The following is a 27,786-nucleotide window of genomic DNA, read 5'->3' as shown; positions in this document are numbered from 1 at the left end:
CTCTTCTGGGTCTTTCATAATTTCTTCCTCCCCAGACTCCACTGGATCTGCCATTGCTGCGTCTCACCTCGCTTCTCACTCTGTTCTCCCTCAAGCTCTTGTATGCTTCGGTAATCATATCCTCCCTATCTGCGGCATCTTTCACCTCCTTTATCGCTGCTTCTTGGATCTTGAACTTCGTTTCAGGATGCATCATCTCCAAGAACTTCTCCATGACCATCAGTTGCTTCAGGTCAGCGTAAGATCCGACTCCAGCAGCCTCAATCCACTTCTGGAATCGTCTTTCCAGATCTCTTGCTGTCTCAGCAAAGGTACATGCTCCAACCTTCACCATCTCTCTGAAGCGCTTTCTATAAGCTTCTGGGGTTAACTGAAACGAGCGCAATATGCTGCTCTTTACTGTGGCATAATCCTGGCACTCTTCCAGTGACAATTGGGTGTATGCCTCCCTGGCTGCACCGGTCAATCTTAACTGGACCAGCTGGGCCCATTCCTCCTGTGGCCACTCCTTGATACTGGCTACTTTCTCAAAATGCTCGAAGAAACTCTCTGCCTCTTCGGGCACAAACAAGGGAATGTCCTTCTCCCTAACCCTAACATCTGGTGAGTGTGATACCGGGGTGGTGCCCTCTGGCAACCCATGTTCAGTCCTTTGCTCAGCCAAGGTTCTATTCGCTTCTATCTGCATTTGTTTTGTTCTCTCTTTTTCTTTTTCGACTGGGGCTTTTTCTTTCTCCTGTTCCAACTCCAGTTCTCTTACTCTGGTTTTCTCTTTTTCTTTCTCCACCTCTAATCTTGCTTTCTCTTTTTCTTTCTTTAGTTCCAACTCCAGTTCCCTTATTCTGGTTTTCTCTTTTTCCCTCTCGGCTTCATTTTTCATCTGGAGTTCCAATTTCATCTTTTCCAGCTGGAACTGTCTCTCCTCACGCTGCATCTGGAGCTCTAACTGGAATCTCTCTAAGCTCCTATTTCGGCTACTCCTGCTACTGCGGCTACTCTTGCTGCTCCTACTCGATCCCTGGGATCTCACTTCATCCTGCCCATCATCCTCCTTTCCACTTTCAGCTCCTTTTTGGGCTCCTTGCTCTGCCGCTTCATTTTTGGCTCTTAACTGCCTCAGGATCTCATCCTCCATCCCAGCTACTTTAGATGCTTTCAACCTAATGCCACATTTTTCTGCCATTTGTTTCAATTGATCCCTCGTGCAACCTTCTAAGTCCTCAGGCTTGCCTGACTCCACAAACGCTTGCACCTTATCCATCTTTGTCCTGTGAGTCTTCCCAAGAGAGAAAGAATATACACCTGCGGTCACACAGTTTATCTATTTCAGCAAGGGTGTACAAATCCACTCTTGGACAGGGTGTGGGTGTGTCAGTTCACTCTCCCAGACACAGGCCCCCAATTTATTATGGTTGTGTGGGTTGGTGGTGTTGTTGTCGTGTTCCTCCTTTACGGACAACCCAACCCACAATTCGGTAGAGTGCTTATTGTTCGCTAGGAGATCACACTAGGCGCTTCTGGCTCCTGGAGAGGGGCTCAACGTCACACGTTTAGCGGATGCGGTTCCACCACTTAGCCTCGTTGTCACGTGCACACACCCACTCGAGCCGCTGTGACTCCCCACTCTCTCCTTAGGTGATATGATCTCAATCCCCCTTTGACTTATTAGTATTACTTTCTACCCTGTCCACAGCAGTGGTTCTTGGTTCTTTCTCTCTCTCCCTCTTCCTTTACTATTTCCTGGGAAGCCTCACTAGGACAAGGGCAAACACCAGCAAATTGGAATACATTTACTGGACAGAGCATATACACAATACATATACACATATAATAATAATGAATCCTATACTCTATACTATTGCAATCAGGTTACACTCCAACACCATCAGAACTCTATCATCAGCTTATCAAGTGGTATCCTATCTCCTGGTTCACCACCTGATACTATCAACCTCCTCAAGTTGATCAAGTCTACATACACTGTTGCACCATCAGCAAGAGAATATATATATGTATCTATAAATGTGTACAAAGAAAATCAGCATTTGAATGCAATAACATATATCAGTATAAATGTTCATTGATACACAACAAAGATCAATCGATCACTCTATCAGTCCTTGAACGTATACGTCTGTAGGTAATCCAGCCTACGTCTATAACTCTAAACTTCAGTATAAAACACTCCTTGACGTAAGAATGCAAACAACCACTCACCTCTCACTGCGTCTTACACACTAATGACAACCAAACACTATCAACTCCCTACAAGTAATCCACCAGAACTTCCCTTCCACCTCTGGAAGTTCACTACCCTGATCTTTAGGTTCTTCCGGGCTTCACTACCAGGATTCTCTGCAGCTCCTCCAGGCTGCTATCATGAAGTTTCCTTGAGCAACTACGGTGCTTCACCCTTCTGCTAGGGTCCTCCACAGCTCTCTTGGCTGCTACACCATGAAGTTCCCTCGAGCAACTATGGTGCTTCACCACCTCTACAGAAGCACGTGACACTCCTCTTCACTGCTTCTCCTCACAGCTCGAGGTCCTCTTCTCCACTACCTTGGAGTCTCATCAATTACTTTTATCTGGGCTGGCTTCGAAGTTCTCAACAACTTCTTCCCCAAAGACAAACCACAGATTGTCTGGTCGAGGGCGCTCCTCCCTCTGACGAAGGTTGGTCAGGGCGCTTCCACGGCCCACAATAATGTCTCTGGGCGGTTTAATACTCTTCTCGTCGACCAGGACTTGAGACCACAACGTTCCCAGCTCGATTCTACAGCTGGCACGTCTACACACTTCTCTTCTCTTCGAGATATATCATTAGGCTTTCCCTTCTGACGGGAGCTCAACGAAGTGCGGCTTTCCCCCTGCGATGTCTGGCCTCAAGTGAGGTCAAAGCCCTCCAGAAACGAGCCTCACGCCTCCAGCAAAATGTCCACATCTCCTAGCCAGTCATTTATCTGTTTTCTTCTTCACTGCCCATAATCTTAAATTGTTCATCATATCCAAGCAACTATTTTACATATGGGTTATCACCTCTATATTTCTTAGACCTTCTGGTTAGGTCAGGCTTGATGAATAACTCTCAAGGAGGGAGACTCGTTTTTCCTGCAGGCTGAGATCATAACAATGTTCCTTAATGGAGCCCTGTTCCTTATGCATCGTTAATCGCCTGGAAAGAGATGTTGTTGTCCTGCCTATATACTGAGTTCTTTAAGGCTTTCAGTCCCCAAGTGGGAATTTGAAGACATTGACGACGTTGGTCTCTTTTAAAGCATTCTGCTTTGTGTCTGGAGAGTTTCTCATGAGTAGGTTGGCGTTTTTTTTTGGTTTTATAGTAAATCGTCAATTGTATCTTCTGATTTTTGTCTGTAGGGGTAACGTTCCTATCAACAATATCTTTCAGGACCCTTTCCTCCATTTTATGAGCTGTGAAAAAGACGTTCCTATAAAATAGTCTAATAGGAGGTAAAGGTGTTGTGTTAGATGTCTCTTTCAGAGGTTGCATGGCGTTTCACCTCCCTTCTTATGATGTCTTCAACGAAACCATTGGAGAAGCCGTTGTTGACTAGGACCTGCCTTACCCTACAGAGTTCTTCATTGACTTGCTTCCATCCTGAGCTGTGGCTGAGAGCACAGTCGACATAAGCGTTAACAACACTCCTCTTGTACCTGTCTGGGCAGTCACTGTTGGCATTGAGGCACATTCCTATGTTTGTTTCCTTAGTGTAGACTGCAGTGTGGAAACCTCTGCTCCTTTCAATGACCGTTACATCTAGAAAGGGCAGCATCCCATCCTTCTCCATCTCGTAAGTGAAGCGCAGAATTCCACTCAAATGCCTCTTTCAGCTCCTGCAGATGTCTGACATCAGATACCTGTGTAAAAATGTCGTCAACATACCTGCAGTATATGGCCGGTTTCAAGTTCATGTCGACTAAGACCTTTCGTTCGATGGTACCCATGTAGAAGGTCGCAAACAGGACACCTAGGGGAGAACCCATGGCGACCCCATCTACTTGTTTATACATGTGCCAATCCGGGCTTAGGAAGGGTGCCTCTTTAGTATAAGCTTGGAATAGTTTCCTTAGAATGTTTTTTGTTATGTCAAGAGGAGTACAGGCCGGATCACGATACACTCTGTCCGCTATCATCCCGATTGTATCATCCACAGGTATGTTGGCAAACAGTGATTCTACGTCCAACGAGGCTCTTATCCCTGCGGCCCGTGTGCCCCGCAGTAAGTCAACAAATTCCTTTGGAGACTTCAGGCTGAAGGCGCAAGGGACATAAGGAGTCAGCAGGCCGTTGAGTCGCTTCGCCAGTCTGTATGTGGGTGTGGGTATCTGGCTGATGATTGGCCAAAGTGGGTTTCCAGGCTTGTGTCTTGACATTTCCATACGCATACCCAGGTTTGTTTTCCCCTATAATCTTTGGCAGGTGGAGTCCGGATTTCTTGGCGTTCTCAGTTTCAGTCAATCTGTTAACTTTGCTTTCAATTCGGCTGTAGTGTCCTTTGTTACCCTTTGGAATTTAGTTTGGTCAGAGAGTATGAGGTTCATTTTCGCCCGATATTCGTCTTTTTTAAGAATGACGTATATTGGCGATTTGTCACCTCTCCTGACGACTATCTCCTTGTTCTCACGAAGGCTCTTGGCTGTCGCTTTCAGCTCAGGGGACAGTATGGTGCTTCTGTAGTTGCCTCGAATCTTTCCTCCTTCTGCAATAAGTTCTGCTTGTAAGGTGTCTTTGGTGGTGACCTTCTTTTGTGCCTCGAGGTCGAATGTCGTCCAACAGGATCTCCAACTCCACTTTCCGGGCCATCTCACTTGGTCTGGACATAACGTGACAGTTTATACCCAGAATTAGGAGAGTGACTTAGTCCTGTTCGCACACACATATATATATATATATATATATGTGTGTGTATATCACGAAAAAAGAGACCAAGGGCGATTTAAGTAGGATCATTGAAAAACATTTGTCTCACTAATTCATTGTAAATATTTACCTCTTTATGTTATAATTACCTATGTATTATGCTTGTATGTCTGCTGTATCAGATGGGCCATTGTGCTACATCGGATGGGCCAATTGGGTGCATCTGATGGCCCAATGGGCCGTCTGCGTTGTCCAAGTATTGTACCTCACCACACTTCACCACTCTCTCCTGCCTATTTATACCCATCACTCGATCTGTAAAATCATTCCTTCTGAAGATGTATTTAATATACGAAAGTACTTAAGGAAATTCCTGTTTCATTTTCCTCCGTGGTCTGACATTGTCATATATATATATATATATATATATATATATATATATATATATATATATATATATATATATATATATATATATATATATATATATATATATATATATATATATATATATATATATATATATATATATATATATATATATATATATATATATATATATATATATATATATATATATATATATATATATATATATGTTATATATATATATATATATATATATATATATATATATATATATATATATATATATATATATATATATATATATATATATATATATATATATATATATATATATATATATATATATATATATATATATATATATATATATATATATATATATATATATATATAACTGAAAACTCACACCCCAGAAGTGACTCGAACCCATACTCCCAGGAGCAACGCAACTGGTATGTACAAGACGCCTTAATCCACTTGACCATCACGACGTGTGATGTGCCCCAAAAGAATGAGGTGATTTGGTAAAATGCTATGCCCAAGATTACTATCCGAGTGCCGGCGGTGGGGTGGTTCAAATAGCCTCAACTATCACCTCATTATGTCCGGTCGTGATGGTCAAGTGGATTAAGGCGTCTTGTACATACAAGTTGCGTTGCTCCTGGGAGTATGGGTTCGAGTCACTTCTGGGGTGTGAGTTTTCAGTTGCATATTGTCCTGGGGACCATTCAGGCTTGTTTGCATATATATATATATATATATATATATATATATATATATATATATATATATATATATATATATATATATATATATATATATATATATATATATATTTATTTATAAATATATATATATATATATATATATATATATATATATATATATATATATGTATATATTAATAAATAAATATATATATATATATATATATATATATATATATATATATATATATATATATATATATATATATATATATATATATACATATATATATATGCAATTGACGATCACAAAACACTGATCATTTTATGCGGAAAATCCACAGAGAAATATGAAATGAGGTGAACGTTTCGGCTCTGTTAAAGCCTTTGTCAACACCAGACTGACTCAAATATATATATATATATATATATATATATATATATATATATATATATATATATATATATATATATATATATATATATATTAGTATATTTTGGTAGCAGTCTTTCCTGTAGACATATATTATTAAATATGACCGAAAAAGTAAGATTAATAATTCTAACACGAATTTCCTCAATCTTTCGTACATTACGCTTCACTGTTGGAGGTAAATCAAAAATCACTTCTCCAAAATTCATTTTTATTTCTAGTCTGACGCGACACGGGCGCGTTTCGTAAAACTTATTACATTTTCAAAGACTTCACAAATACACAACTGATTAGAACTTACGTATCTCTGCTATTATATCTACATTTGAGTGAGGTGGGAGGGGTGATGTGGCATTAACACAAGACAGAACATGAGGGGATATTAATAGGGTATTAAAAGTATCAACACAAGACAGAACAGAAACAATGGGTATTGAATAGAAGTGTTTGTAGAAAGCCTATTGGTCCATATTTCTTGATGCTTCTATATTGGAGCGGAGTCTTGAGGTGGGTAGAATATAGTTGTGCAATAATTGGCTGTTGATTGTTGGTGTTGACTTCTTGATGTGTAGTGCCTCGCAAACGTCAAGCCGCCTGCTATCGCTGTATCTATCGATGATTTCTGTGTTGTTTACTAGGATTTCTCTGGCGATGGTTTGGTTATGGGAAGAGATTATATTCCATTAAGGAACATATAATCTCTTCCCATAACCAAACCATCGCCAGAGAAATCCTAGTAAACAACACAGAAATCATCGATAGATACAGCGATAGCAGGCGGCTTGACGTTTGCGAGGCACTACACATCAAGAAGTCAACACCAGCAATCAACAGCCAATTATTGCACAACTATATTCTACCCACCTCAAGACTCCGCTCCAATATAGAAGCATCAAGAAATATGGACCAATAGGCTTTCTACAAACACTTCTATTCAATACCCATTGTTTCTGTTCTGTCTTGTGTTGATACTTTTAATACCCTATTAATATCCCCTCATGTTCTGTCTTGTGTTAATGCCACATCACCCCTCCCACCTCACTCAAATGTAGATATAATAGCAGAGATACGTAAGTTCTAATCAGTTGTGTATTTGTGAAGTCTTTGAAAATGTAATAAGTTTTACGAAACGCGCCCGTGTCGCGTCAGACTAGAAATAAAAATGAATTTTGGAGAAGTGATTTTTGATTTACCTCCAACAGTGAAGCGTAATGTACGAAAGATTGAGAAAATTCGTGTTAGAATTATTAATCTTACTTTTTCGGTCATATTTAATAATATATATATATATATATATATATATATATATATATATATATATATATATATATATATATATATATATATATATATATATATATATATATATATATACATATATTAGTATATTTTGGTAGCAGTCTTTCCTGTAGACATATATTATTAAATATGACCGAAAAGGTATGATTAATAATCCTAACACGAATTTTCTCTATCTCTCTTATGTTTCTTTTCACTGTTGATGGTAATTCAAAGATCAATTCTCCAAATTTCATTTTTATTTCTAGTCTGACGCGACACTTGAGCGCGTTTCGTAAAACTTATTACATTTTCAAAGACTTTAGTTTACAAACACACAACTGAAACTGAATAGAGCTTACACATCTTCGAGGTTTATATCTAAATTTGGGTGAGGTGGATGAGGTGAAAAACGAACTTTCAACAATGGGTATTCAATGGGTATTAAATTCCAACACAAGACAGAACACGAAACAATGGGTATTGAATGGGTATTAAATTCAAACACAAGACAGAACACGAAACAATGTTTATTGAATGGAAGTAATTGTAGAAAGCCTATTGGTCCATATTTCTTGATGCTTCTATATTGGAGCGGAGTCTTGAAGTGGGTAGAATATAGTTGTGCATTAATTGGCTGTTGATTGCTGGTGTTGAAGTCTTGATATATGTACATCAAGAAGTCAAATAAAAGAACAAAAGTGGCTGGAATGGTGTTCACACCTGAATGAACACACCTCTCTCGGAGAGATGTGGCAGCAAATTCACCGGGCCAAAGGGAATAAAACACCTAAAGCCCCACACCCCAAGGATCCTCAACAGGAAGCCGAAGTACTGGCAACCAGGTTTGCAGAGAGAGCAGCCAGCAATCAACTTCCACCAGATGCATTAGCAGTACAGACGGGACTAGAGGAAGAAAGGTGGCACAGAATCCTTACAGCATGTGAAGAAGTCTCTGACACTAATGCCCCCTTCACACTGGATGAGCTCAATCGGGCTAAGAAAAACTCCAAGGATACATCCCCTGGAGCCGACAAAATAACCTATAAAATGATTAGAAACCTCGGCCCAGAGGGAGACGCTGCATACCTAAGGTTAATTAATTTAGCCTGGACTTCTCAAACTAGACCTTCTGCTTGGAATAGAGCAGACATGGTGCCGATCCCAAAACCCAAAGATCCAGCTAATCCCAGGCCCATCTCTCTTCAAAGCTGTGCAGCCAAGACGGCTGACAGAATGGCACTCAACAGACTGGAGTGGAAAATGCCTAAACTGCACCATGATATGTATGCCTATAGAAGAGGGGTTGGCACAGTGGAATGTATTACAACTCTGTTAGCCCACTTGAATGACAGACCAGGAATGCTGATATTCCTGGACCTCGAAAAAGCCTTTGAACTGGCTAACGCCCCAGCTATTCTCTGCTGCCTCATTGACAAAGAGGTCAGAGGCAACCTGCTCTCCTGGACCAAAAACTGTCTCATAAACAGAGAAGCAAGAGTAAAACTTCATGGCACAGTCTCTGAGTACAAAAGACATGAAAATGGTACACCGCAAGGAGGTATTCTCAGCCCTCTTCTCTTCAACTGTTTAATGGAAAGAATAATGAGGTTGAAACTCCCACATCACTGCAGGCTGCTAAACTACGCGGACGACTTTGTCATCATCATAAAAGGAAGGGATGCGGCGCGCCTTGTACCCAAATGCTTAGACTGCATCAGTAAAGAGGCAAAACAGATTAGGATCAAACTCAACCCCTCAAAGTCAAAGGCCATGCCCATAAAAATAGCGAAGCCCAACATCCAACTCACAGTACAGGGTCAAACAATAGAATGGGTCGACACCTATCAGTATCTAGGAATCATCCTGGACACACACATGAATTTTAATGCTGATTTCACTTACTTGAGAGAGCGAACTGCGGCCCGGACGGCAATCCTCAGGTCGCTAACCTCCCTTTCTGGAGGAGCCAATCTGCAAGTCCTTCGCACATACTATGTACAGGCAGTCAGATCAGTGATCGATTATGCCGCACCTGCACTCACAAATCTATCACACCAACAGTGGAAAAAGCTTGAAGTTGCCCAAAACAATGCTATGAAAGCTGCACTGGGAGCCCCCATGTGGACCAGGCTTGAAACTCTTAGACTGGAGACGGGTTTGCCCTTTCTACAAGAAAGAATATCACAAAGGACTGCTACAATTATCAGTAAGATAATTATTTCTTCTGATCCAATCCCAGTACGGCAGGCCTTGGTGGTTGGACTAGGCCAAAACAATGGAAACTCTTGGGTTGCAAGAGCAGGAAAAGTCCTAAATAGACTACATTTAAAAAACATGATTCTTGATAGAGAGGATGTCCACACCCAAATTACACTCCTTCCGCGCCGTGGGAAGAGCCTACTTTCAAAATAGTAATAGAAAGTCTCCCAATGAAAAAGGCTGCCTATGATCCGATAATCCTAAGGCGCATAATAGAAGAGCAAATGTATAGCATAGCAGTAGCAGGAGCCACCCACATCTTCACAGACGGATCGGTGGACACAGAATATGAGAGTGCTGGCGCTGCTCTTTGCACGACCAGCGTACAGGCATATTGGAGACTGGGAGGACTAGTATCATCAACCCAAACTGAGCTGTTAGCCATACAACAGGCATTCGCATATGTGATTGCACCAAACACTCAAAATGCAATCATACACACAGACTCAAAAGCTGCACTTCAAATACTAGGACAAAAACAGTGGAAAGATAATGTGGAAATAATTACCACCATTTTGTATCTTGGAGCAGTCGCTAAAGGCAAAGGACTCAACATAACTTTAAACTGGATCCCATCCCATATTGGAATCCCATTAAATGAAAAAGCTGTTGAAATTGCTAAATTGGCAACTAGTCATCCAGTGATACATAAAACAATTCAACCCAGCCTAGAGAACATAAAAAACATCATCACCAAAAAACTCTCACATCTCAACAAAGCCGACCTACACCAGAGAAAAGCTGAAGGTTCGCCATCTGCAACATGGTATCTTCAGGCAACCAAAATAGAAAGGTTAAATATCCCAAGAGGAATCCACAGGGAAATAGCAGTTAGGTTATATAGACTACGTCTAGGTTACAGATGCAACTGGGAGATTGGTGAACCCCGACAGAGAGAGTGCATCTTCTGCCAAACTGCCACAGAAAAGCCATTACTTCACTATCTTCTGGAATGTGAGCAACCAATGACCTTAGAAGAGCTTTAAGAGTTCCTGAATCATGCAGTAGCCACCCTGAAGCCATCAACACAGCCACTCTCCTGGTCAAAAAAGGTGTCCAGCAGCTGGACACCCTCATAAAGACTGTGAAGCAGTATCCTCCCCCGCGATAACAGCTTGATGGTTAAATGCAACCTCAGAATACTGTGAAAAAAAAAAATTGTACCACTTACAGGCTATTCATGCCCATGGCACCTCTTGGGTGGCTTAATCTTTATCAATCAATCAAGCTCTATTCAGTTTCAGTTGTGTGATTGTAAACTAAAGTCTTTGAAATTTAATAAGTTTTACGAAACGCGCTCAAGTGTCGCGTCAGACTAGAAATAAAAATGAATTTTGGAGAATTGATCTTTGAATTACCATCAACAGTGAAAAGAAACATAAGAAAGATAGAGAAAATTCGTGTTAGAATTATTAATCTTACTTTTTCGGTCATATTTAATAATATATATATATATATATATATATATATATATATATATATATATATATATATATATATATATATATATATATATATATATATATATATATATATATATATATATATATATAATCTTTGGACAACACCCACCAGTGGGCCTCGAACCCAGAAAGCACAACTACCTTCCAGTAGCTGCCATAACTAGTACGCTTTAACCCACTACACCATCAGACCCTACAAAAGAAGTAGAGACTTCGAGATATATATACACCTCAAATATCTCCACTTCCCGAGGGCACTAGACAAGTGTGAGGTTATTCTGCATTTTTCATCAAGCCACTGTCAATGTGAGAGAACTCGTGTCCATGCTATAACCCTATACTTGCATAAATCACAAGTGAAGATTAACAATCTTTGGACAACACCCACCAGTAGGCCTCGAACCCAAAAAGCACAACTACCTTCCAGTAGCTGCCATAACTAGTACGCTTTAACTGGTGGATGTTGTCCAAAGATGCAAGGCCTGATTTGCCTAATAAGCCAAGTTTTCTTGAATTAATTGTTTTTCGACTACCTAACCCACCTAACGTAACCTAACCTACCTTTTTGGGCTACCTAACCTAACCTAACCTATAAAGATAGGTTAGGTTTGGTTAGGTAGGGTTGGTTATGTTCGGCCATATATCTACGTTAATTTTAACTCCAATAAAAAAAATTGACCTCATACATAATGAAATGGGTTGCTTTATCATAACATAAGAACAAAAATTGAGAAAATATATTAATTCTTGAAAACTTGGCTTATTAGGCAAATCGAGCCTTGCATAGTAGGCTGAGAAGTGCGTTCTGGCTACTAGGTACGACATATATATATATATATATATATATATATATATATATATATATATATATATATATATATATATATATATATATATATATATATATATATATATATATATTGGTGTATACTGGCAGCAGGTTTTCTTTTAAACATTTTTCATTGAATATGACCGCATATTCTGTGTTTATTATTTTCTGGTTCAGGGCTTCTATCCCTCTAACTATTTTCTTAGCATCAGGGCTTAATTGAAATAGGAGTTCTCCAAAACTCATTTTCGTACTTTTGAGGTGAAGAAAAGAAGTGATTTACTATAGAGTGTATTACACTTATTTATATAATTTGCACAACGTTTCGAACCTCCATGGTTCATTCTCAAGTGAACAGATCTTACAGTACTAGTTGATCTTATACCCGCACTGGGTCAGGTGATAATACAATAAATGTGAAAACAAGGGGGGATACATAAGGGATAAATGTGAGGTGAAACATAGAGGCTGCAGAAGGCTTATTGGCCCATACGAGGCAGCTCCTATCTAAACACAAATATTAATCCAGTGTAATTGGCCTATTATGTTGGACATTGTCTTCTGTGTTGGCATCGATATGTTCTTGTCTTGTCCTTACTCTCATGGTGGGTAGAGTAAATAGTTCCGTGATTTGGGTGTTCATGGTAGGTCGCTCTATTCTTATGTGAATTGCCTATGTGAATATAATTGCCTATGTGAATAGGCAATTCACATAAGAATAGAGCGACCTACCATGAACACCCAAATCACGGAACTATTTACTCTACCCACCATGAGAGTAAGGACAAGACAAGAACATATCGATATATACAATATATACAACTGAAAACTCAGTTGTATATAGTCCTGGGGACCATTCAGGCTTGTTTGCATTTGTGTTCCTCACGTGTTGCCCCAAAAGAATGAGGTGATTTGATAAAATGCTATGCCCAAGATTACTATCCGAGTGCCGGCGGGGAAGTGGTTCAAATAGCTTAGGCTATCACTTCCTTATGTCCGTTCGTGATGGTCAAGCGGATTAAGGCGTCCCTGTAAATACCACTTGCGTTGCTCCTGGCAGTATGGGTTCGAGTCACTTCTGGGGTGTGAGTTTTCAGTTGTATATAGTCCTGGGGACCATTCAGGCTTGTTTGCATATATATAAATATATATATATATATATATATATATATATATATATATATATATATATATATATAAATATATATATATATATATATATATATATATATATATATATATATATATATATATATATATATATATATATATATATATATTATTAAATATGACCGAAAAAGTATATATCTCACACCCCAGAAGTGACTCGAACCCATACTGCCAGAAGCAGTGCATCTGATGTACAGGATCCCTTAACCACTCGACAAACACGACCGGACAAAAGAGTATGGTAGCTGAGGCTAATTCCCATCCCCCCGCAGGCACTCTGTTGGTAATCTTGGGCATGGTATTTTATCAAATCACCTCATTCTTTGGGGCACACGTGAGGAACACAAATGCGAACAAGCCTGAACGGTCTCCAGGCATATATGCAACTGAAAACTCATACCCCGAAAGGTGTGAGTGGCTGTAGGCGCGCTAGTATTTTACAAACTTCTTTGAGTAGAAGGCCAGTGGTATGTATACCTCGTTCCTTTCTTGGGCCAACATGGCTCCTATTCCCACATCTCTGGCGTCGACATATAGTATGAATTTCGCCAAGAAGTCTGGGGATATCAGAACTGGGGCCTCTGTCAACAGGCTCTTCGTCTTTTCAAAAGATTCCTGGCAGGCCTCCCCCCACTTCCATCTCTTATTCTTGGACAACTCCGTCAGAGAGTGGGCTATGGCGGAGAAATTCTCACAGAACCCCCTGTAGTAGCCTATCATTCCCAGATACCGAAGTAATTCCTTCCATGTTCTGGGCACGGGGTACTCCTTGATTGCCGTCACCTTCTGATCAACTAGGGTCACTTCTCCTTGTCCTATAATGAACCCCAAGTACTCCAGACGAGCCTTTCCAAACTCGCATTTCGCTAGATTCACCGTCAAGTTTGCTTCTTCAAGCCTTCGGAATAATTCCTTGAGTCGGATTAAATGTGTTTCCCAACTGTTGGCATACACCACGATGTCATCTATGTACACCGTACATCCTTCGGCCCCCCGAAGCACCTCATTCACCATTCTCTGGAAGCAACTGCCGCTGTTTTTTAACCCCGAATGGCAGCACCCTGTACTGGTATAGCCCGTCCGGCGTGACGAAAGCAGAAATCTTCCTCGCCTCCGGGGTCATTGATATCAGGTAATATCCTTTCAGGAGATCGACCTTCGACACGTACCTGGCGTTGCCTACCTAGTCGATACAATCATTCACACGGGGCATAGGATGAGAATCTGACACGATGATGGCGTTTACCTTCCGATAATCCGTACAAAAACGGTACGTCCCATCGCTCTTCCTTACCAACAAACAAGGCGAACTCCACTCAATGTTACTAGGCTCCACTAGGTCGTTCGCCAGAAAATATTCCACTTCTTTCCTCATTAGCTCCCTCTTCTCCGGGCTGACCCGATAAGCACTCTACTTAAACGGCCTACCACCTGTCACCTCTATTTCGTGCATCACACTCGTGTGGCGTCGGGACACGTCCGTGAAAATAAACTCATTCTCCCTCAAAATGGTCATCAATTCGGCCCTCTGCTTCCCTTTCAGATGTTGTAACTTCTCTCCGATGCTTCTTAAACTCTCGGTGTTGAAAAGATGAGTGCCATCAGCACGGCCCATTTTCCTTCTTCCTCCGGTAATTCCTGGTTCAGTCTCATACACATAACTGCTCCCCCCTCTCCTTCTGGTCGCATTGTCCCGTGCCGAACGGTGGCAATTCAGTCGTTCCCCTGAATTTACACACATACTCGTCGACTGATTTCATGGCCACTCCCGACGTCATCTGTTCCTTCAGCATCGATAGGGGACTACGCACCTCGTGTCCATACACGAGTTGAAACGGTGAGAATCCCAGAGACTCCACCACTGTGTCCTGTATCGCAAATAACGCTGGATACACGGTCTCATCCTATTCCGCTCCTTGTTCGGCGCAGAACACTCTTAACATGGTCTTCAAGGTCGAGTGGAACCTTTTGATCGCTCATTGCGACTGCGGTGTGTAGGGCGAAGACCGAATCTGGGTTATCCCCCCAGCTTGCAATAGGGGGGATAAACCATCTCGATTGGAACACGCTCCCACAATCACTCTGAATCTCTTTGGGAATCCCCACCCAAGAGAAAAAACGTTGGAGCTTTCCAATAATACTCTTTGATGTTAGCTGTCGCAACGGGACTGCTTCCGGAAACCTCGTTGACACACACATAATCGTCAGCAAGTAGTTGTTCCGTCTCATCGTTCGGGGCAAGGGTCCCAAACCGTCTATCAGTTGACGCTCGAACGCTTGTCCAAAAGCAGGGACAGGAACCAGAGGGGCCCTCGATATTGCCGGCACGTTCTTTCCTGCCCTCTGACAAGGAAGACACGTTTTACAATGACGTCTCACGTCGGCGTCCTTTCCCGGCCAATAGATGTGTTCCCTGATCCGGTTCAGCTTCTTGGTTACTCCAAGATGACCTGCAGGGTCCACTGAGTGCGCCAATTCAAGCACTGCTCCTCTGCAACGAGTCGGTAATACTACCTGCCGCTTCTCTTCTAGTGCATCCATATCGGCTTCCATCCTCACTGGCCTCCACTGCCTCATCAGCATCCCCTCTTCAAAGTAGAAATGCGTAGTAGTCTCTGGTCCAGCACGACCTCCCTCCGCCTGTAGTATCAACATGGGAAATTCCTCCCACTGCAGCTCGCCTAGTCGAGCGCGATCCAACTCGAGAGGACTGGTCAGAGTTATCTGTACTCTGTCATCCGGGTTCCCACTACACTCCATCTGTCCTCTGGGTTCCTCGATGAGTCGATTGGATCCTAGGCTTTCAGGCACATATCTCTCCAGCCTGACCAGATCCACTTGTTTCGCCTTTGACACTCTGTCTCGGGAATACTTTTTTTATTTTGATAAAAGAAATATACAAAGTATAGCACAATATATACATGACATGAACCTAAGAACAGAACATAACAACAAAACATAATCATAAACAGGCATAGAAGAGAACATTGCATAATAAGACCCCAGAAACTCCAGGGACACAAGTCCGAATACACATAAACATAGAAACGGACACACAACCAACGGACGCATACGGACATGGAAAGACACAACTAACATATAAAGAATAAACCAGACACACATATAAATACACAATGCACACAATTACAGAAATAACACAAAGCATAAGCACACCGCACACAAATCATATAAGTAACATAAAAACAAACCATGGCCAAGGCCCAGGCACTACAATATGACAACCCCAAGAAAGAATCCGGGGCGAACAATGAAACACAGAGATACATGTACCCTAAACAAACACACTTCCAGGAAGAACAGCAATCAAACCAACAAAATGAGTAACAAAACAGCCGCATGCAACTCACTCAAGGTACAAGCAACGGCCCACGCAGGAGCCAACATAGAAGCAAACCCACACTCACACTCAACCCCACACACCAAACCGAACACACAACCACAGGAGCAACCACACACACACCCAGCACAACTCCCCCGAGGAGGCCCACCGGAGGGCCGGGGATCTAGGATGAAAACAGAAGACCACTCACCCAAAAGCAACCCCACGCATATACCCACCCGTGAACCAACCACGGAACTCGCTCGGAAACGCACGCTGCACCCACCACCACGTGAACCGCAAACGACCCCTCAAAAACCCCAAAAGCCTAGCAACCCCATAACCCTCCCTCCGACCCACCCACCCACAATACACAAAGTCAGCAAAAAGAAGACAAAGCGTATTACGAACACGGCGCGACCTCCGCGGAAAGGACAAAAACCAAAATCTCAAAAGGTCACCCCGACACCCAGGTCCACAAACTCCAACCAACACGTCCCGAAACCAATCAAGCAAACCCCGCAACCGCCCGCAAAAATAAAAGACATGCAACTGCGTCTCAGGGAGCCCACAGTGCACACACGCATCAGAGGCACGCAAACCCAGCATGCACAACCGTGCATTAGTCGCCAACGACAAATGCAAGAGCCGAAACAACAATTCCCACTGTTGCGGAGCCAGAAACCGAGCCCCCAGCGCCGCCCACACATCCCCCCAATCCCAACACGGGAACAAACCCTCCACCCGCGGTGGAACACGACGAAACAAAACCCGATACACCGCCTTGACCGACAAGGACAGGAACCCCGGACAACGCCATACCTCCCGAAGAATTGCCACCGCCCAAGAGTAAACCGGGGGGGGGGGGTACAGACCGCCGCCTCCCGACAAACACCAAAATCCACCAAATAGCTAAACCTAACAGAGCAATAATAAACACACAAACCATTGAGCCCCCCACCCAACTCAAACCCCTGACACAACGAGACCCAAAAGAGCGCCCGAGCCCTCGTGAACACATCAGGAATGCCCACCCCACCCTCCCGCACAGCCAACACCAACGTCGACCGGCGAATTGGGTGGTAACGACCACACCACACATAACGATAAACCTGGCGCTCCAACCCGAAAGCCAGCTTACGATCCAGGGGGAAAACCCGAGCCACGAACCAGACCCGGGACAAAACTTTGCAATTCACAAGCAACGCTCGCTGATAAAGTGTCAACGGGCGCACAGCCAGCAACCCAGTCGCAACACCGACACTCCGGGAAACCATATCCCAATTGCAAGCCAAGGACCTCTCATAGGAAGCGAACCAGGTAAGCCCCAAAACCCGCATAGAAGTGACAACCGGAAACCATGACCCCACCCACACAAGGCGAGAGGACCACCCACCAAGACCCATAAGACCGGACTTCGCACGATTCACCCGCGCCCCAGTGGCCAACTCGAACCTCTCAACCACAACCTGGACCGCCCCAACCGACCCCTCCGAGGCCAGGAACAGGACGGTATCATCTGCATAACCGCAGATAGGCAACCGAAGACCCGACGGCAAACGGGGGGGGGGACGATCAACGGGCATCCCTTAATCGCCCGAAAAAACGGCTCCTGAAAGACGATATACAGGAGCATCGAAAGCGGACAACCCTGCCGCACCGAGCGACGCACAGGGAAAGAATCACTCAAAAACCCATTTACACAGACCCGACTACAACATTGAGCGTACAACATACACACGCAACGAACAAACGAGGGCGGAAATCCCAGCCTCCCCAACACGCGAAACACAAAATCGAGCGACAAACGGTCGAAAGCCTTCGACCAATCCAGACAAAGCATCGCTGCTGACAAGCGAGCGTCGGACACGTACAAGAGCACATCTCGAAACAATGCATTGCAATGCAACAAGGAACGACCCGGAACACCACAAAACTGCTCCACAGAGACAACAGACGCAACAACACTGCGACACCGACCAGCCAAGACCTTAGACAGGATCTTGTAGTCGACATTCAACAAAGTAATGGGCCGCCAGTTTGAGAAAAACCGTAGATCGCCCGACTTCGGGAGAAGCCGCACAATCCCAACGCACTGAGACATAGGCAGAACACACTCCCGAAGACAAGACTGGACCACCTCCAGCAGAACATCCCCCAACACATCCCAAAAGGCGACATAGAACTCAATAGGAAGACCATCCGAACCCGGCACCTTCCCGGAACGAAACGACCGCACCACCACAAGCAGCTCCGCCAAGGAGACCTCTTTCACCAGACCAGCACACTCCGCAACCGACAACCCAGGAAGGCACCGACCCAAGAAATCCTCCGCAAGTGCGGCGTCCCCAGCCACCTCTGCATACAGCGCAGCCAACTCCTGCCGAACATAGTGCAACACCCCACCAGTGTCCGAAACAACCGTCCCATCTGGCCGTTGCAAGGCCGTAAAAAGAACAGAGTCCCGCGCGGCCCGTACCTTACTTAAAAGAAATGGAGAAATCCGTTCCCCGTCTACCCTCTCACTTACACGAGCCCTCACACGCACACCCTCCGCCCACTCACTCCGCAACCCGCATATACGCGCCTCGCAGTCCACAATCTTATCAAAACAATCAACACCAGCATCGTACCATACATACAACCTCGACAGCTGCGCCTGCAACAACCGCAGCAACCCAAAGCGCCCAGCAGCCTCGCGCTTAGCAACCACGCGAAAAAACAAACGACACTGCTCTTTACACCACTCCCACCACTCTAAGACAGAGAGAAACTCGCAACGCCGGGCTCGAATCCCGACCCACCAACACCGAAACTGACGACAAACACGCGGAGAACGCAACAACCCACAGTTTAGCTTCCACCACCCCGCACCGACCCGCACCTGACTGGGTACCCCAACCCGGACCACCACCAATCTGTGGTCGGAGAATGCAACCGGGACAGTGCGAAAATCATACACCGTACATTCCCCACCATTGACATACACCCTATCGATGCGCGAACGCACCCCACGTGCAGCAAAAGTAAACGACAACCCTCCACCAAAGAGCACGGCAGCGTCCCGGAAACCACATGAACGCACCACCTCCAGCAGCGCACCCGAGACATTCTGCGGACGGGCGCTACAACAATCCCGCGCACTCGTCACACAATTGAAGTCCCCTCCAAAAATCATGCCCCGCGTATCATGGCGCAAGAAAGGAAGAAGCCCCACCCGAAAAAACTCCTCCCTCTCCCGACGACGCGCTGCACCCGAGGGGGCGTACACCATCAAAAACGGAATCACGACCCCGAAAAACTCCACCCGCACAAACAACACCCGCCCATCCTCGTCCAACTCCGTGTGAAGCACGGAGAAGGAGGCCTTACGAGAGAATAACATAAGGGTCTCCCCGAAAGGCGTCCTCGGCGAGTTGAGCACCACATGATAATGCACGCTTAGACACTGCAACACAGACACATCATGCACATTATGCTCCTGTATGAGAGCCACATCCACACGTTGCTCCTGCAAAACATCCAACAGGCCAAACTGGACCCCAAGAGCATTCAAACCCCGAACATTCAAGGACGCACAAACTACAGAGGGCGCCATCGGGACAACCTCAAGACACCCCCAACCCGTCGCGACACACAGGCCGCACTTCATCCTGGACCCCAGGGCGATCACAATGAACACCGCCAGTCGCCGTACCCAGCCCCACGGACGAGCCCTCTGCCGGATCCGCAGAGCCCCCACCAACCGGAACAAGGGCCGAAGACCCCCGACAGTTACTCTTAGACAACACGACCACCAGGTCCCGGTCACCGCGATGAGCCACCCACCCAGAGGTGCCACCATCAGGAGGCGCAGCTGCCGTCACTGGAGGCACCACAGAAGAAACCTCCTCGATGTCCTCGCCCGCAACCTCCATCGCAACACCGCCCTCCGCCCACAACCGACGAGGCGATGTATCCTGAGCCGAACGACGGCGCTTCACATGAGGCTGCTGATCGTCGGTACAACGACCCCCAGCAAGGGGTGCTCCAGAAGAACCCGACGCGGGCGGGCCCAAAGCTGAAGCAGCACGGACACACACAGCAGCAACCTCCACAGCATGGGGCCACAGCTTAACACCACACCCGGAGACCGGAGCAGAAGGAGCAGGTCCAGAAAGCGGGAGAGCACACTCCAGCTCACAGGGGGCATCCACCACGGACGCCGAGGCAATCGCAGCTGACGAACCACTGGATAAGGCGACCTTCGTAGACGACGAGGGAGTCGACGCAGAGTCAGAGGGCAGGGAGGAGGACACACACCCCACCACCCCAGCATCCCTGGGCAGCAGACAATCTTCAGCAGGGGAAGCAGGCACCACACCAACAGCAGCAGCCGAGGACCGCACAGAAGCCTCCGGCCGCGGATGCACCTCCGCCACCACGGAATGAGGAACCCCCGAGGTAGGAGCTCCCGTTCCCACAGAGCACACTGGGGAAGCAGACGTACTATGTCCCGACCAAACAGGGACCGAGGGAGCACTTGCTGAACCCGCCGCAGGAACCACCCCAGGCACCTCGCCAGGGCGAGAAAGCGATGAGGAAGCCCCCCGCGTCACCAAAGGGGGGAAGTCACCCTCCAAGAAAACGGAGGGAGCCTCAGCCCGAGGAGCATCACAGCTCGCTGCCACATGGCCCTCAGCACCACACCGGAAACAAGTGCGAGTCTGTCCCTGATAGAATACTCTGAGCGAGAGCCCACGATACAGAAGACGAGACGGTACCGGTGACGTAATCTTCATACCTAGCGTACGAATGCCCGTACGCAGCCCGCTCAGCTGACCTGTACGCAGATGGTTGAAACGATGAAACTGCACCTCTCCATATTTTCCAAACACAACCCGCAGCTCATCCTCAGAGTACGTCACCGGTACACCATGCACACTCACGTACTGCACGGCCCCCCAGGGATCCGAAACGGCCACAGACACAGCCGTGTCGGTGACTGGAACCGAGTGGCCGGCCCAACGCGCCACAAACTCCTTGTACAGCGAGCTCCTGCAGAAGGTCATCGCCACTCGCGTAGGGGAAAGCTTTTCCAGCCCTATCAAATCCTGGACATCCGCTTGAAGCACATCGACGACAGCAACTTCCACAATCGCCCAGTCCACATCCCCTGAGAAGTCAAGGCACGCCGTGTCCACCCGCCATACGCGGGACACACCACCAACCACCATACCACCAGCCGGGCCCTCCGGCCAGCGGGCGCACCACACCACAATCCACACCCGCCTCCACTCAGCACCAGGCGACAACTGGCAGGTCAAACGAGCACGTCCTGGCCCTCTGGTGGCCAGTGAGCGAAACTAAAAAGCCTGTCTCGGGAATACTGGGCACACAGGGAACGCTCCCTCAGCGATCTTCCTCGCTTTTCCCCAGGTGTCCGACGCACTGTCTCCCTTTCTATAGTGTTCCAAACACTCCTCACCCTTAACGAGGTTTGGGAATACACATCCCCTACATGAGTCATTTCCCAGAATGAACTGGGCCTCCATCTTAGGCATCGAGGCGCAGACCCCCACCACTAGGGTCTTGCAGCCATAGTCAGAGTCCAAAATCACCTCGTGAAGGGGGCATTCTCACTGGGCCACCCACAGTGGTCACCATGGCCACCCCCACAGTGGTGTCCTCATAACCCTCAGGAAATAGGGTCTCACTCACCAGGGTAAAGTCTGCCACGGTATCTCTTAACATCTTCACTGGAATGGGGTCGGCCCCTTTTATCCCCACAGTACCCTCACAAATAAAAGGATGGATCTTTTCCTCCCTTTCTAGTGGAGATCCGCTCAAAACATTCTTGGCTCCTTGGTCGTCCATTCTGACCAGTGCCACATTTCCGCATTGCCTGGGGCGACCACAGTGTCCGAAGTGTCCGCGCCTGCCACAATTAAAACACCTGACTCTTCTGGGAGGCGACTCTCCGCCTGTCACTCGGGCAACGCTCCCGGAAACCGCCGTCCCCTGGGTCCTCGTCGTGCCCCTGGTCGTCGTCTCCCTGGCAGCACTCCTCGCTCCGGCACCAGTCCTGGTGTTCTCCCCTTGGAGTCTCCTCACCGGTTCCCCTGAACTCCAGGTCCGGTTTACCTCCCTGGGTAAACTACTCTTGGGAGAGTCTCCACCCGTCCTCGCTCCTCCTGAACTCTTGACGTTTCCCCCGAACCTTGGGTAAGGCGAGTGCCTGGGTGGTCCCTCCTTTCCTAGATGTAGTGCCTCTTCCAACAGGTCGGCTCTGTCTGCAGCAGCCTGAAGTTCTCTAATACCTGCCTCGTTGGTGCTGGCCCTTAGCTCTGGATGGAGCATCGACATGAATCTTTCCATCACCATCAACTGCTTCAGCTCCTCCATCGTCTTCAGCCTTCAGCCATCGCAGGAACCTACGCTCTGTGTCCCGAGCAGTTTCAGCATAAGACCTTTCTCAAGCTCTTGTGCACTCATGGAAGCGTTTCCTGTAAACCTCCGGGGTTAGTGGATACGATTGGAACACAGCTCTCTTGATCGTGTTGTAAACAGCGTACTCCTCAAGGTCCAACATGTTATAAGCTTCCCTGGCCTCGCCAGTCAACCTACTCTGCACTAATGCAGCCTAATCCTCTTCCGGCCATTCCTTCAATGTTGCTATCCTCTCAAAATGGTCGAAGAAAGCTTCGGCGTCTAGAGGGTCAAAGGTGGGTAGGTCGCGTTTCCGGACCTTGGGGTCATTTAGCCGAGCAGATACCGAGGTCAGCCCGCGCTCCGCCCGACGTCTTTCTTTGCTTTTATTTCCTCCTGTCGCAGTTGTCTTTCTCCTTCCTCTTTTTGCAGTTGGGCTTTGCGCTCCTCACGCTTCAGCTGAGCCTCGCGCTCCTCCCACTTCAACTGGGCTTCATGCTCCTCTCCCTTTAGCTGGGCTTCGCGCTCCTCTCGCTTCAGCTGAGCTTCGCACTCCTCACGCTTCAGCTTAGCTTCAAGCTGCATTTTCATTATCTCCAGCTTGATGCTTCTCCTGCTACCACTGCTTGATCCCCTACTGCTACCTTCGTCGCTCCGGTTCCCACCAACACTGGCAGTTACTTGGGGCAGTCCTTCCTTGGAAGCCTCTTCTCAGGCCTTGAGCTGAGGCATGATCTCAATCCGATGCTCTGCTACCCTGGAGGACCTCAACCTCAACCCAAAATGGTCCAGCACTAGCTGCAGCTGAGCCTTGGTGCACTGTTCCAGCATCTGTTCGTCCCTCGACTCAATAAAAATTTTCACTCTGTCATCCTCCATCTCTAGGGTATTGAGTAACCGTATACAGGGAATACACTAGCGAGCAGTGTAAACTGAGACCAATATTGACTTTAGTACACTCGTCACTGCACATGCAATATTTTGTCCTCTGTTGTCCGATAATCCTGGCAAGGTCGCCACTGTTCCTTCACCGCCCTTACTTGTGGTTGGGGTTGCTCCCACGGGTCTTAGCCCCTCAGTTCCTGGCGCCACTGTCCGCCCCGGAGCTCTCCCAATCGGCCAAGGGCTGGCCTTGTACACCCCTAGCGAGTGGGGAGGTTCAAGCCTCCTATAACTCACCTGAACCTGCCCGTCCTGACACTGGGAAGTTCTCTCTCTCTTTGATGTCTGGTCTGCTCAGGTCGCCAGCTGGGTGTTTATTCTCATGTCCCAGCAACACGTCAGTGGTCTTATTGGTTATCTTAATTAAGAATGCAATATCACATGCAGTGCAAGGTGCCATCAAATGATCTCACTCAAAAAATATAGCCCTAGAGAATGGAGGCTCACTTAAACTCATCAGTCAGTTTAAAAGTTTACTGAAGAAGAGGTATATATACACATATAAATTACACAAAGAAATGTCTATAAGTAGAATCGTCCGCTGTCGGCAACACTCCAAATGACACGTCTCTGGCAACACGGTCAGCTGACTGGGTCCACTCCTCGAGCAGCGGGCACACGCCTCATGCCTCTGGCAACATGATCAGCTGACGGATCCAACTGTCAGGCAATGGGACACTCTCACGCCTCTGGCAACATGATCAGCTGGGCGTTTCAAAGTTCGTTGTTGGCTCCTTGCAAACCAGCTACTACCTCCAGGATCACTAACATCACCGCATCAACACATTAATGCTCACACGCACCAACTCATGCCTATATGAGCTCTTGGCTCCTAGCCTAACACTTTGTCACTTATACAATAAAATGATGAGTAGAAATGTTCACAATATATAAAATACCCTAGCTCGCCTAGATAAAAAGGGGTAAGGGGAGGGGCAATTATCTACCTTAATTCATTCCAACCACGAAGCTGACTCGTCCTCTGTTGAGGGATGTTGAGGTTCCTGGTCCTGGCTTCTGGTCTCCTGACGATTAGTTCCCACACATACAGGTTCCTCCGTCGTCCTCGTGGTATCGCGTCCTCGCCGTGCTCACTCCCGACAGGTACTGCCTTCCTCCTCCTCTTCTCCGGGGTGCTGGAGGCAGGTACCTACGTCATCGTCCTCCACTCTCACTGGCACTGTCGGCACCTCACAATCCAGCACAGCTTCCCCTCGCCTCACTGCCAGTAGATTTGGCCCGGCCGTAGCTTCTTGCTTGATATGTGTAACGCGGTCCACTGGGCGTCCCAGACGTATCCAGCCCCAACGTTCGTCTGCTGCAGACTCTTGATAGAGCTCTTGGATCTCTAATCCGGCCCGTCCTTGCTTCTGGGCACTCCACGGAAGTTCGATGGCCTCCCAGAATGTCTGCAGTATCGAAGCGAAGCTTAAATCTACAGGTAAGGGCTCTCTAGATCCGGAGCTCACTCGAGCGCGTCCTCACTCTAGGGACGTACTCTCTCTCGCCCAGGCGTCAGCCGCCCTGAGAGCCCTCCGGCTCGTGACGTCACACCGCCCAAGGGCTCTTGTCATTGGTCACTTCCGGCATGTGACCTCACCTGGCCAATCAGGTGCCGGGAAGCGTTAGGACGTCTTGGCGGGAAACAGGATGGCTCGACACCGTCCTGTGCCTCAAAAGGCGTAAGCCTCTTGCATTATCAAACTTAGCTGGCCATTTTACAGCCAGCTTAATCACGCTCCACGCTTTCCCACACATGAAAATGTTCCCTGAACATCAGAGAATACTTAGGTTATGGAGATATGACTCTTTTAAGCTGGGAAGGAAGAAATATAGGAGTGGGACTCCGTCACAATAGCGATGCCCAAATCCAACTTAATATAGCACCCCCAATACCATGAGCCTCTATCTTTTTAATCAATCTTTCATGTAGCACTGTATTAAAAGCTTTGCTAAAGTCAAGGTACACAACATCATAAACCTTACCACTATCAACAACCTCAACTATGCTGTAATAAAATTATAGCAAATTTGTTAAACATGAACGGCCATGTTGTGAATCATTTATTAATTTATGTTTTTCAAGATAAAGACGTATTGTATTTGCAATTATCGATTCAAGTAACTTTCCCACAATAGATGTTAGGCTAATTAGCCAATAGTTTGACACAAGTGTCAAACTCCTCCTCCTCTTTATCTCCTTTCAAAACAATTGGTACCACTAGCAACCTTCCATGACTCTGACACTCAGCCTGTCTCTAATGATTTATTAAATACTAGCTGTACCCAGCCACGCGTTTGCTGTGGACATGCGTTGCTGAGCCACAGCAACCTTCCCCTGTCTACCAGTACTCTCCACCATTTCCCTCTCCCGCGTTCACCTCGTCCTCCCAACCACTCCTCCCTCCCCTGTTCCCTCGTCTTCTTAACCATTTCCCACTCCCCCGTCCCCTCGTCCTCCCAACCATCCCCACTCCACCATCTCCTCATCCTCCTAACCATTCCCCAATCTACCGTCCCCTCGTCCTCCCCACCATCTCCCACTCCCCCATCCCCTCGTCCCCCCTTCCCCATCCTCTCGTCTTCCCCACCATCCTCCACTCCCCTGTCCCCTTATACTCCCCACTATTCTCCAATCCTCTGTTCCCTCGTCCACACCATCCCCAACTCCAACGTTCCCTCATCCTCCGGCCCCACCATTACCCCCCCACCCCTGTTACCTCATCCTCCCCACCATCCCCCACTCCCGTCCCCTCGTCCTCCCCACCATTCCCCACTCCATCATCTATTGTGTTCCCAAATGATCTGATGTTCCCATCAGAAAATTTCAATCATCAAATGGTCTGATGTTCCCATCACTGAAATATAAGAAAAACAGTTATAAAGCAAAATGAAAAAAAAAAATATATAAAATAACTTTTAAACTAAAAATTAACGGTGTGGTAAACAACCCAGCAAAATTCCAATGCAGTGTCACACAAAATACTTAAATCAAAACGAAAATAAATCGAAATTAATGAAAATTCAATTTATCAATGAAATTAGAAACCTTGAAATGGAATCGTAACATTTTTAGTACAGAGTGTGTGTTGCTCTTACGTGCAACTGATGGCTCTGTTTGTTTGTTTTAAATGTTCCTATCTGTCACAGGTGTGGCATCTATTCTTACACTCAAGAAATGAAAGGCATGTTTAACAACAAAGCTAAATTCCAATGCAATGTCACTCAAAATAATTAAATCAAAATGAAAATAATTCAAAATCTCTGGAAATTCAATTTGTCAATGCAACCTGAAACACAGAAATGATATCGTAATATATTTAGCATAACATGTGTTACTATGTCGTGCAACAGATTGGCGCTGTTTCAAAAAAATGCATGTTTTTACCTGTCACAGGTGTGGCAACTATATAGTAGGTATATTAAAACATGCCTGTATTCGTATGAAACGTTGTGTCAAAATTTCAAAGCAATAGGTGAAGAACTTTTGGAGATTTCAGTGTGTGTTGCTATTACGTCCAACAGCTGGTGCTGTTTTTTCAAAAAAGTATGTTTTCTCCTGTCACAGGTGAGGCATGTATATAGTTGGTATATAAAAACACGCGCCTATTCGAATGCAACGTTGTGTCAAAATTTCAAAGCAATCGGTAAAGAGGTTTCGAAGATTTCCCTCACATGATAAACAGAGTTAAAAAAAAAACATGTT

This window comes from Procambarus clarkii, chromosome 70 (genome assembly GCF_040958095.1).
Source record: "Procambarus clarkii isolate CNS0578487 chromosome 70, FALCON_Pclarkii_2.0, whole genome shotgun sequence".
Classification (NCBI taxonomy): domain Eukaryota; kingdom Metazoa; phylum Arthropoda; class Malacostraca; order Decapoda; family Cambaridae; genus Procambarus; species Procambarus clarkii.
Note: the sequence above shows the minus strand (reverse complement) of the source record.